Genomic DNA, 9,829 nt, shown 5'->3' with positions numbered 1-9,829 from the left:
TTGTGGTAATTTTGCTTCTTTATTGTCATTCTGTGTCTTTGTTATGTGTTTGCTACTCTTCATTGTCATTATGAGTTCCTTTTCTGTGTTTTTGCATCTCTTTGTGGAACAAACGGAGAACTTTCACCAGGAGAACAAGCTTCATGTCCTGTGTGAAGACCAACGTAAACAACTCTTTATGTAACTTCTGTTTTTAATGTAACTTCTGTTTTTAATGTAACTTCTGCTTTTAATGTAACTTCTGCTTTTAATGTAACTTCTGTGGCTCACGTCATCCTCAAAACTACTTCACTTCCAGCATTTTCATCATGTATTTCATGTTTAAACTATCTTTAAGAACGACTAATCAGGGAGATTTTCCCCCTAAACCTAAGTCCGTGTATTTATAATGATGTGAGCCAACAAACGCTCATAGAAGTCTATGGGACAGACGGTCTGTTCTGTCGTTTAGGTTGGAGATCTTGTTGGATCGCTGATTTTGTGTGAACACAAGCAGAAAACTTGAAGCCTGACAAGATGTATTTGCATGATATCACAGGATCTAGCTGCCGTGCAGAGGTGAGAACTGCCCAGGAAACGTTTCTGTAGAGAAGGCCGTTTGTCCTGCTGCTCCCGCGACCCGGCCCTGGATGAGCAGCTGCAAATGTATGCATGAACCTTCGTACACAAATATAGATTGTGTCTTTAAGGGTGTAAAGCTTGACTTTGCTTCTTCGCTGTTATAACCGACTGAGTTTCACTTGTTAGAGACGCTTCAGTCCTGTAATAAAATAATAATTGATTGTATTTGTATCGGCTGCTTTAAGAGATACTCAAAGTCGTTTTTATGTAGAATGCATGAACAAATACAGAAAAAAAAGAGTTTATAGTTCAGGTTCTGCAAAGAAAACATTATATAACAATTAATTTGTCTTTTCTTATGAAATATAGTACTATAATAGCCCAGAATGATCTGGAAATGTCACATTCATGAATCACTGATGTGATTGGACTGAACACTGATCTTTTTTATTCAGTTTGATAATCAGATCATCTAAACGGCGTCTTCACGTCACAAAGCAGCTTCTGAAAGATTAAGAAGCTGCCACGTTGTTTCAGGAGACACTTTGTTTTTGTTTTTTTCAACAACCAACTCCAGACAGCTTGTTGTCTGCTGACGAGTTCATCATATTTGATGAATCTGGAGGACATTTGGAGCTGGCAGAACACGATGCGGTTACATTTGAAGTTTGCATTTCAAATTTCAGCACAAACAGATGTGTTTCTGATGACTTTTACTGCAGCTTTCTAACATGTGGACAACAAATACGGCTCTCTGTTTTATTCTTGTTGTTCTGTCTGCAGGCAGCAATCAAGTCAAACGATACAACATTTATTTATTTTTTTAAACTCATATTTTTTAAACATAAACATGTCCATAAAATAAGATCATCCACCTGCTGCAGAGCTAGTGACCTTTGATCTCCTCATACAGGAAACTCAACAAAAGTATTCAAACGGAAACGATGTGTTGAACACACTCAGGGGAATCCCCGCCGCCGCCATCACAAGTGTTGCTGAAAAACGGAAGTGAAGTTGCTCAGCTCGAGTTCTTTACAAGCAAAGAAAGAGAACAAAAGGATCAACACTGCAGTTAAAAGAAATCTGTGGGGGGAAACATGCATGAATGAAAATGAAAAACTTTTGTTTGTATTTCCATAACTTTTACTTCTGGTTCCAAACATTTGAATGGAAAAAATAAATAAAAGATCAGATGGATAAAAGTTTGAATTTGCAAAAAAACTTATTTGAGTTACATGTGTGTGTTTATCAGGTGAGGAAACAGAACAAAACTGTCAACATTGCAATTAAAAAAAATGTTTTAATTGCAATTACAATACATTTTTGAGTAAAAATGTATAATTGTAAACTAAAAAAAAAACATGTTTTTTTTGTAAATCCCTTACTTTTACTTTTGTTTTGTAAATCCCTTACTTTTACTTTTGGTTAAAAAAATATGAATTCAAAAACAAAATAAAACAACCATAAATTAAAGTTTCTTATTTGCAAACAAAATTTTGGGGATTTGCAAATTAAAGTCTTTGTGACAAATGTCACCTGGACAGTTTCTTTAGAAAAACAGATATTTTACTGCAGTAACAGGACTTTTACTATAACAGAGTACTTTTACTGCAATAACTTTTAACTACTAACAGAGTACTTTTACTGCAGTAACAGGACTTTTACTATAACAGAGTACTTTTACTGCAGTAACAGGACTTTTACTATAACAGAGTACCTTTACTGGCAGTAACAGGACTTTTACTATAAAAAGTACTTTTACTGCAGTAACAGGACTTTTACTATAACAGAGTACTTTTACTGCAGTAACAGGACTTTTACTATAAAAAGTACTTTTACTGCAGTAACAGGACTTTTACTATAAAAAAGTACTTTTACTGCAGTAACAGGACTTTTACTATAAAAAGTACTTTTACTGCAGTAACAGGACTTTTACTATAAAAAAGTTATTTTACTGCAGTAACAGGACTTTTACCATTACAAAGTATTTTTACTGCAGTAACAAGACTTTTACTAAAACAGAGTACTTTTACTGCAGTAACAGGACTTCTACAGTAACAGAGTATTTCTACAGTGTGGTATTAGTACTTGTACTGCAGTAACAGGACTTCTACAGTAACAGAGTATTTCTACAGTGTGGTATTAGTACTTGTACTGCAGTAACAGGACTTTTACGGTAACAGAGTATTTCTGCAGTGTGGTATTAGTACTTGTACTGCAGTAACAGGACTTCTACAGTAACAGAGTATTTCTACAGTGTGGTATTAGTACTTGTACTGCAGTAACAGGACTTCTACTGTAACAGAGTATTTCTACAGTGTGGTATTAGTACTTGTACTGCAGTAACAGGACTTCTACTGTAACAGAGTATTTCTACAGTGTGGTATGAGTACTTGTACTGCAGTAAATGATGTGGATACTTGCTCCAGCTTGTGGAACAGACTTTGTCTTCGTCTCGTTTCGTGTTCAGAAGGTTTTTTGGCGTCCGTCTGAACACACCTGCTGTTTCTGTCGGCCAATAACTTCATCGTCTGCATGTAAATTTAAAAACATGAAGTCATTACAGAAACATTCAGTGTGCAGCTGTCAACATGTTGGAGCCAAAACATTTATATTTATTAGTTCAAACACATAAAAACACGAAGACGCTGCAGGCCCCATACCTTTACATTTATGATTCATACAATTGTTTTTTATATTTCATGTTTTCTTCAGTAGAAACTTTTGGTGAAATCTTTACTCTGCATTTTATTGTGCTGTCACACAGTGACATGTCTCTTAAAACATATACAACATGGGTTTCAAACTGGCGGCCCGTGGGCCAATTGTGGCCCTCGTGACGATATTGTGTGGCCCCCACCTTGATATGAAAGTTTAATGTGAGTTTTTATATGAATGGCACTTCAGCATGTTGTGTGTGGAAGGTCCCTTTAATTACTGTTTTTGGTAATTTTGTGTCTTTTTTTAATAATTTTGTGTCTTTTTTTGGTAATTTTGGTGTCTTTTTTTAGTAATTTTGTGTATTTCTTTGGTCATTTTTGTGTCTTTTTTGTTATTTTTGGTCTTTTTAAAAATCATTTAGTGCTTTTTCAGTCATTTTGTGTCTTCTTTTGTAATTTTGTGTCTTTTTTGGTAATTTTGTGTCTTTTTTAAAATAATTTTGTCTTTTTTGGTAATTCTGTATCTTTTTTTGGTAATTTTGTGTCTTTTTTAGGTAATTTAGTTTTTTCTGTCATTTTGTGTCTTTTTTGGTCATTTAGTGTCTTTTTTGGTAATTTTGTGTATTTTTTTGGAAATATTGTGTCTTTTTAAGTAATTTAGTTTTTTTCTGTCATTTTGTGTATTTTTTGGTCATTTTGTATCTTTTTAAGTAATTTAGTGCTTTTTCAGTCATTCTATGTCTTTTTTTGTAATTTTGTGTCTTTTTTAGTAATTTTGTGTCTTTTTTTGGTCATTTTGATACTGCCTCTAGCGGCCCCCAGGTAATTTGATTTTGAGACCCCTGATATATATTTTTTTATCTAATGCATATTCTGCATTTAATTAATAATACCAATCCCTAATAATCTACGGAATCTCTGAAAAATATTTATATTCGTCACACCTGCAATTTTGTAAAGAAATTAACAAAATCATCCAAAAACAAAAACATTATTGATCAGAAAAAAATTCTACATCAATAAAATAAATACTTGTTAAATTAAATAAATATTGTAAAAATGAGCTGCAACATCCAAAAAGAATATAAAATAATTATAACTATTAAAATAACATTTGTTGATCTTAACAAAGTATTTATTAACCATTTAATAAGGTATTATCATTATTTAAAGGGTTGTAATTAAGTTGCAGAGATTAATAAATAGTTATTATAAATTAACGGATGTGTGCATTACTAATAAGTCATAACAATAAAAGTTTTTAATTCAACTTTTAATAAGTGTGTGTGAAAATGACAACAATAAGACGTCTTTGTTTTCAGTGGTTGTTTTTAATGTGTTTAAGTAATTTAAAAATCTTTAACAAAATAAATATCTTGCAATAAAATAATCAACATATATGATGCTATACAAAAGCTTTTTTTTTTTTTTTTTTTACAGAGGGACAACATGAAACCAGGAGTTCTGGACTTAATTACATATATTAATAACAGGATGAAATATTATATATATATTTATTTATATATATAATTATAATTATATATGTATGTTAAATGTTTCCATACGGGACTGAGAGCGACCTGCTGCAGGAGGAACCACTCAGAACCATCTCAGCTGCTCTGACCAGGAGGAGGAGGAGCAGGAGGAGGAGCAGGAGGTGGTAAAGGAGGTGGTGAAGGAGGAAGAGGGGGGGGAGGAGGAGGAGGAGGAGGAGGAGGAGCAGGAGGAACCACTCAGAAACATCTCAGCTGCTCTGACCAGGAGAAGGAGGAGCAGGAGGAGGTAAAGGAGGTGGTGAAGGAGGAAGAGGGGGAGGAAGAGGGGGGGGAGGAGGAGGAGCAGGAGGAGGTAAAGGAGGTGGTGAAGGAGGAAGAGGGGGAGGAGGAGGAAAGAGGAGGAAGAGGGGGAGGTGGAGGAGGAGGAGGAAGAGGGGGAGGTGGAGGAGGAGGAAGAGTAGGAAAAGGAGGTGAAGGATGTGTAGGAGGAAGAGGAGGGAGGAAGAGAAGGAGGAAGAGGAGGAAAAGGAGTTGGTGATGGAGGAAGAGGAAAGAGGAGGAGGAGAAGAAGGAGCGAGAAGAGGAGGAGGAAGAGGAGAAGGAGGTGGAGGAGGAGGAGGAAGAGAAGGAGTAGGAAGGGGAGGAGGAGAACAATGAGGAGAAGGAGGAAGAGGAGGAGAAGGAGGAGGAGGAGTAGGAGGAGGGAGTAGTAGGAGGAAGAGGAGGAGGGAGTAGGAGGAGATAAAGTAGGAGGAGGAGGCAGAGGAGGAGGAGAAAGAGAAGAGGAGGAGGAGGCAGAGGAGGAGGAGAAAGAGAAGAGGAGGAGGAGGAAGAGGAGCAGGAGGAGGTCAGAGATGGACGGCGCTGACGATTCACAGCAACACGTCACAAATAGGGTGAACAGGGTGAGGAGGAGAAACAAGGTTAGGAGGAGGAGAAACAGGGTGAGGAGGAGAAACAGGGAGAGGAGGAGGAGAAACAGGGTGAGGAGGAGAAACAGGGAGAGGAGAGAACAGGGAGAGGAGGAGAAACAGGGTGAGGAGGAGGAGAAACAAGGTGAGGAGGAGGAGAAACAGGGTGAGGAGGAGGAGAAACAAGGTGAGGAGGAGAAACAGGGTGAGGAGGAGAAACAAGGTTAGGAGGAGGAGAAACAAGGTGAGGAGGAGAAACAGGGTGAGGAGGAGAAACAAGGTTAGGAGGAGGAGAAACAGGGTGAGGAGGAGTTTGTTGGGTCACAGAAATGAAGAAAGTTCTCTTTACAAATTAATGATGCGTTATTATGTACGTTCAGAACAAAAAAACGATGTGGGATGATGATATGAATATGTCACAAAAAGAGGAAAAACTAAATGTGGTGAAGGAGGAGGAGGAAGAGGAGGTGGTGAAGGAGGTGAAAGAGGAGGAGGAAGAGGAGGTGGTGAAGGAGGAGGAGGAGGTGGTGGAGGAGGTGAAGGAGGAGGAGGAGGTGGTGGAGGAGGAGGAGGAGGAGGAGGTGGTGAAGGAGGTGAAGAAGGGGGAGAAGGGAGAAGAAGGGGAAAGAAAAGGGGGACAAGGAGGAGGAGGAGGAGGAAGAGAAGGTGGAGTAGGAGGAGTAGGAGGAGGAAGAAAAAAAGGAGCAGGAGGAGGTGGTGTGAAGGAGGAGGAGGAGGAAGAGGAGGAGGAGGAGGAGGAGAAGGAAGAGGAGGAGGAGGAGGAGAAGAAGAAGGAGGAGGAGAAGGAGGAGGTGAAGGTGGAGGAGGTGGTGTGAAGGAGGAGGAGGAGGAAGAGGAGGGGGGAGGAAGTAAAGGCGGAGGAGGTGAAAGAAGAGGAAAAGTAGAAGGAGGAGGGGGAGGAGGTGGTGGAAGGTTTGGGGACTAAAATATACATTTTTCAATAGTCCAGTAGTGTGTGTGCGTGTGTGTGTGTCTGTGTGTATGAGGGGTATTTTATGCCAGCACACTAAACTAAAACGCGTGTACAGCGATGACATCAAACCTCTAACGTGTAAATTCCATTCACTTCAATGGACAGACGAGTGTCACGCAGACGCTGCACACGTGTTGTTGCGCATACGCCTGCGTGACGCCTGCGTGACGGCTGCGTGACGCGTGAACTACGCCTCAAATACGTGACATGAAGACCCGCGTGACTGTTAAGTACAATTCTACAGACACACGCTGTGTAGTGTGTGTGGAAATCAAATAGCGATGAGTCATTCGTGCCACGAGCGAACGTAGCGGACGCCTGTGCGCTCAATGTACAAATAACTATTTACTTTATGATGACACATTTTGAGTTTAACAGCTGCTTCGCTTCACAATTAAAGCAGTTCATGTATCACCAAGAGAGACGATGAGACAGTTTAGGCTGTTTCAGTCTACACGTGCACACGTTAAGGCGCCTGAAGCGTTGGCTAAAACTTCATGTACTTTTACTACTGATATTTTAACTTCATGTACTTTTACTGCTGATACTTAAACTTCATGCACTTTTACAACTGATACTTTAACTTCATGTACTTTTACTACTGATACTTTAACTTCATGTACTTTTACAACTGATACTTTAACTTCATGTACTTTTACTACTGATACTTTAACTTCATGTACTTTTACTGCTGATACTATAACTTCATGTACTTTTACTTCTGATACTTTAACTTGATGTACTTTTACTTCTGATACTTTAACTTAAAGTACTTTTACTGCTGATACTTTAACTTTGTGTACTTTTACTTCTGATACTTTGACTGAATGTACTTTTACTGCTGATACTTTAACTTAATGTACTTTTACTGCTGATACTTTAACTTTGTGTACTTTTACTACTGATACTTTAACTGCATGTACTTTTACTGCTGATACTTTGACTTTGTGTACTTTTACCTCTGATACTTTAACTTCATGTACTTTTACTGCTGATACTTTAACTTCATGTACTTTTACTGTTGATAATTTAAAGATACTAGTATACTTTTACTGCTGATACTTTAACTTCATGTACTTTTACTGCTGATACTTTAACTTCATGTACTTTTACTGCTGATACTTTAACTTCATGTACTTTTACTGTTGATAATTTAAAGATACTAGTATACTTTTACTGCTGATACTTTAACTTCATGTACTTTTACTTCTGATACTTTAACTTCATGTACTTTTACTACTGATACTTTAACTTCATGTACTTTTACTGTTGATAATTTAAAGATACTAGTATACTTTTACTGCTGATACTTTAACTTCGTGTACTTTTACTGCTGATACTTGAACTTCATGTACTTTTACTGCTGATACTTTAACTTCATGTACTTTTACTGCTGATAATTTAAATTCATGTACTTTTACTTCTGACACTTTAACTTAATGTACTTTTACTGCTGATACTTTAACATTGTGAACTTTTACTTCTGATACTTGAACTGCATGTACTTTTACTACTGATACTTTAACTTCATGTACTTTTACTACTGATACTTTAACTTCATGTACTTTTACTGCTGATACGTTAACTTCATGTACTTTTACTGCTGATACTTTAACTTCATGTACTTTTATTACTGATATTTTAACTTCATGTACTTTTACTGCTGATACTTGAACTGCATGTACTTTTACTGCTGATACTTTAACTTCATGTACTTTTACTGCTGATAATTTAAATTTACTAGTATACTTTTACTGCTGATACTTTAAATTCATGTACTTTTACTGCTGATACTTTAACTTTGTGTACTTTTACTGGTGATACTTTAACTTAATGTACTTTTACTGCTGATACTTTAACTTTGTGTACTTTTACTACTGATACTTTAACTGCATGTACTTTTACTGCTGATACTTTAACTTCATGTACTTTTACTGCTGATACTTTAACTTCATGTACTTTTATTGCTGATACAATAACTTCATGTACCATTGCTGCTGATACTTTAACTTTGTGAACTTTTACTTCTGATACTTGAACTGCATGTACTCTTACTGCTGATACTTTAACTTCATGTACTTTTACTACTGATACTTTAACTTCATGTACTTTTACTGCTGATACTATAACTTCATGTACCATTACTGCTGATACTTTAACTTCATGTACTTTTACTTCTGACACTTTAACTTAATGTACTTTTACTGCTGATACTTTGACTTTGTGTACTTTTATTTCCGATACTTTAACTTAATGTACTTTTACTGCTGATACTTTAACTTTGTGTACTTTTACTGTTGATAATTTAAAGATACTAGTGTACTTTTACTGCTGATACTTTAACTTCATGTACTTTTACTGCTGATACTTTAACTTCATGTACTTTTACTACTGATACTTTAACTTCATGTACTTTTACTACTGATACTTTAACTTCATGTACTTTTACTGCTGACACTTTAACTTCATGTAGTTTTACCAATGACACTTTAACTTCATGTACATTTACTACTGATACTTTAAATTCATGTACTTTTACTGCTGATACTTTAACTTCATGTACTTTTACTGCTGATACTTTAACTTCATGTACTTTTACTAATGATACTTTAACTTCATGTACTTTTACTACTGATACTTTAAATTCATGTACTGTTACTGCTGATACTTTAACTTCATGTACTTTTACTGCTGATACTTTAACTTCATGTACTTTTATTGCTGATACAATAACTTCATGTACCATTGCTGCTGATACTTTAACTTTGTGAACTTTTACTTCTGATACTTGAACTGCATGTACTCTTACTGCTGATACTTTAACTTCATGTACTTTTACTACTGATACTTTAACTTCATGTACTTTTACTGCTGATACTATAACTTCATGTACCATTACTGCTGATACTTTAACTTCATGTACTTTTACTTCTGACACTTTAACTTAATGTACTTTTACTGCTGATACTTTAACTTTGTGTACTTTTACTTCTGATACTTTGACTGAATGTACTTTTACTGCTGATACTTTAACTTAATGTACTTTTACTGCTGATACTTTAACTTTGTGTACTTTTACTACTGATACTTTAACTGCATGTACTTTTACTGCTGATACTTTGACTTTGTGTACTTTTACCTCTGATACTTTAACTTCATGTACTTTTACTGCTGATACTTTAACTTCATGTACTTTTACTGTTGATA

This window comes from Centropristis striata, chromosome 18 (assembly GCF_030273125.1).
Source record: "Centropristis striata isolate RG_2023a ecotype Rhode Island chromosome 18, C.striata_1.0, whole genome shotgun sequence".
NCBI lineage: Eukaryota > Metazoa > Chordata > Actinopteri > Perciformes > Serranidae > Centropristis > Centropristis striata.
This window is presented reverse-complemented; position numbering follows the sequence as displayed.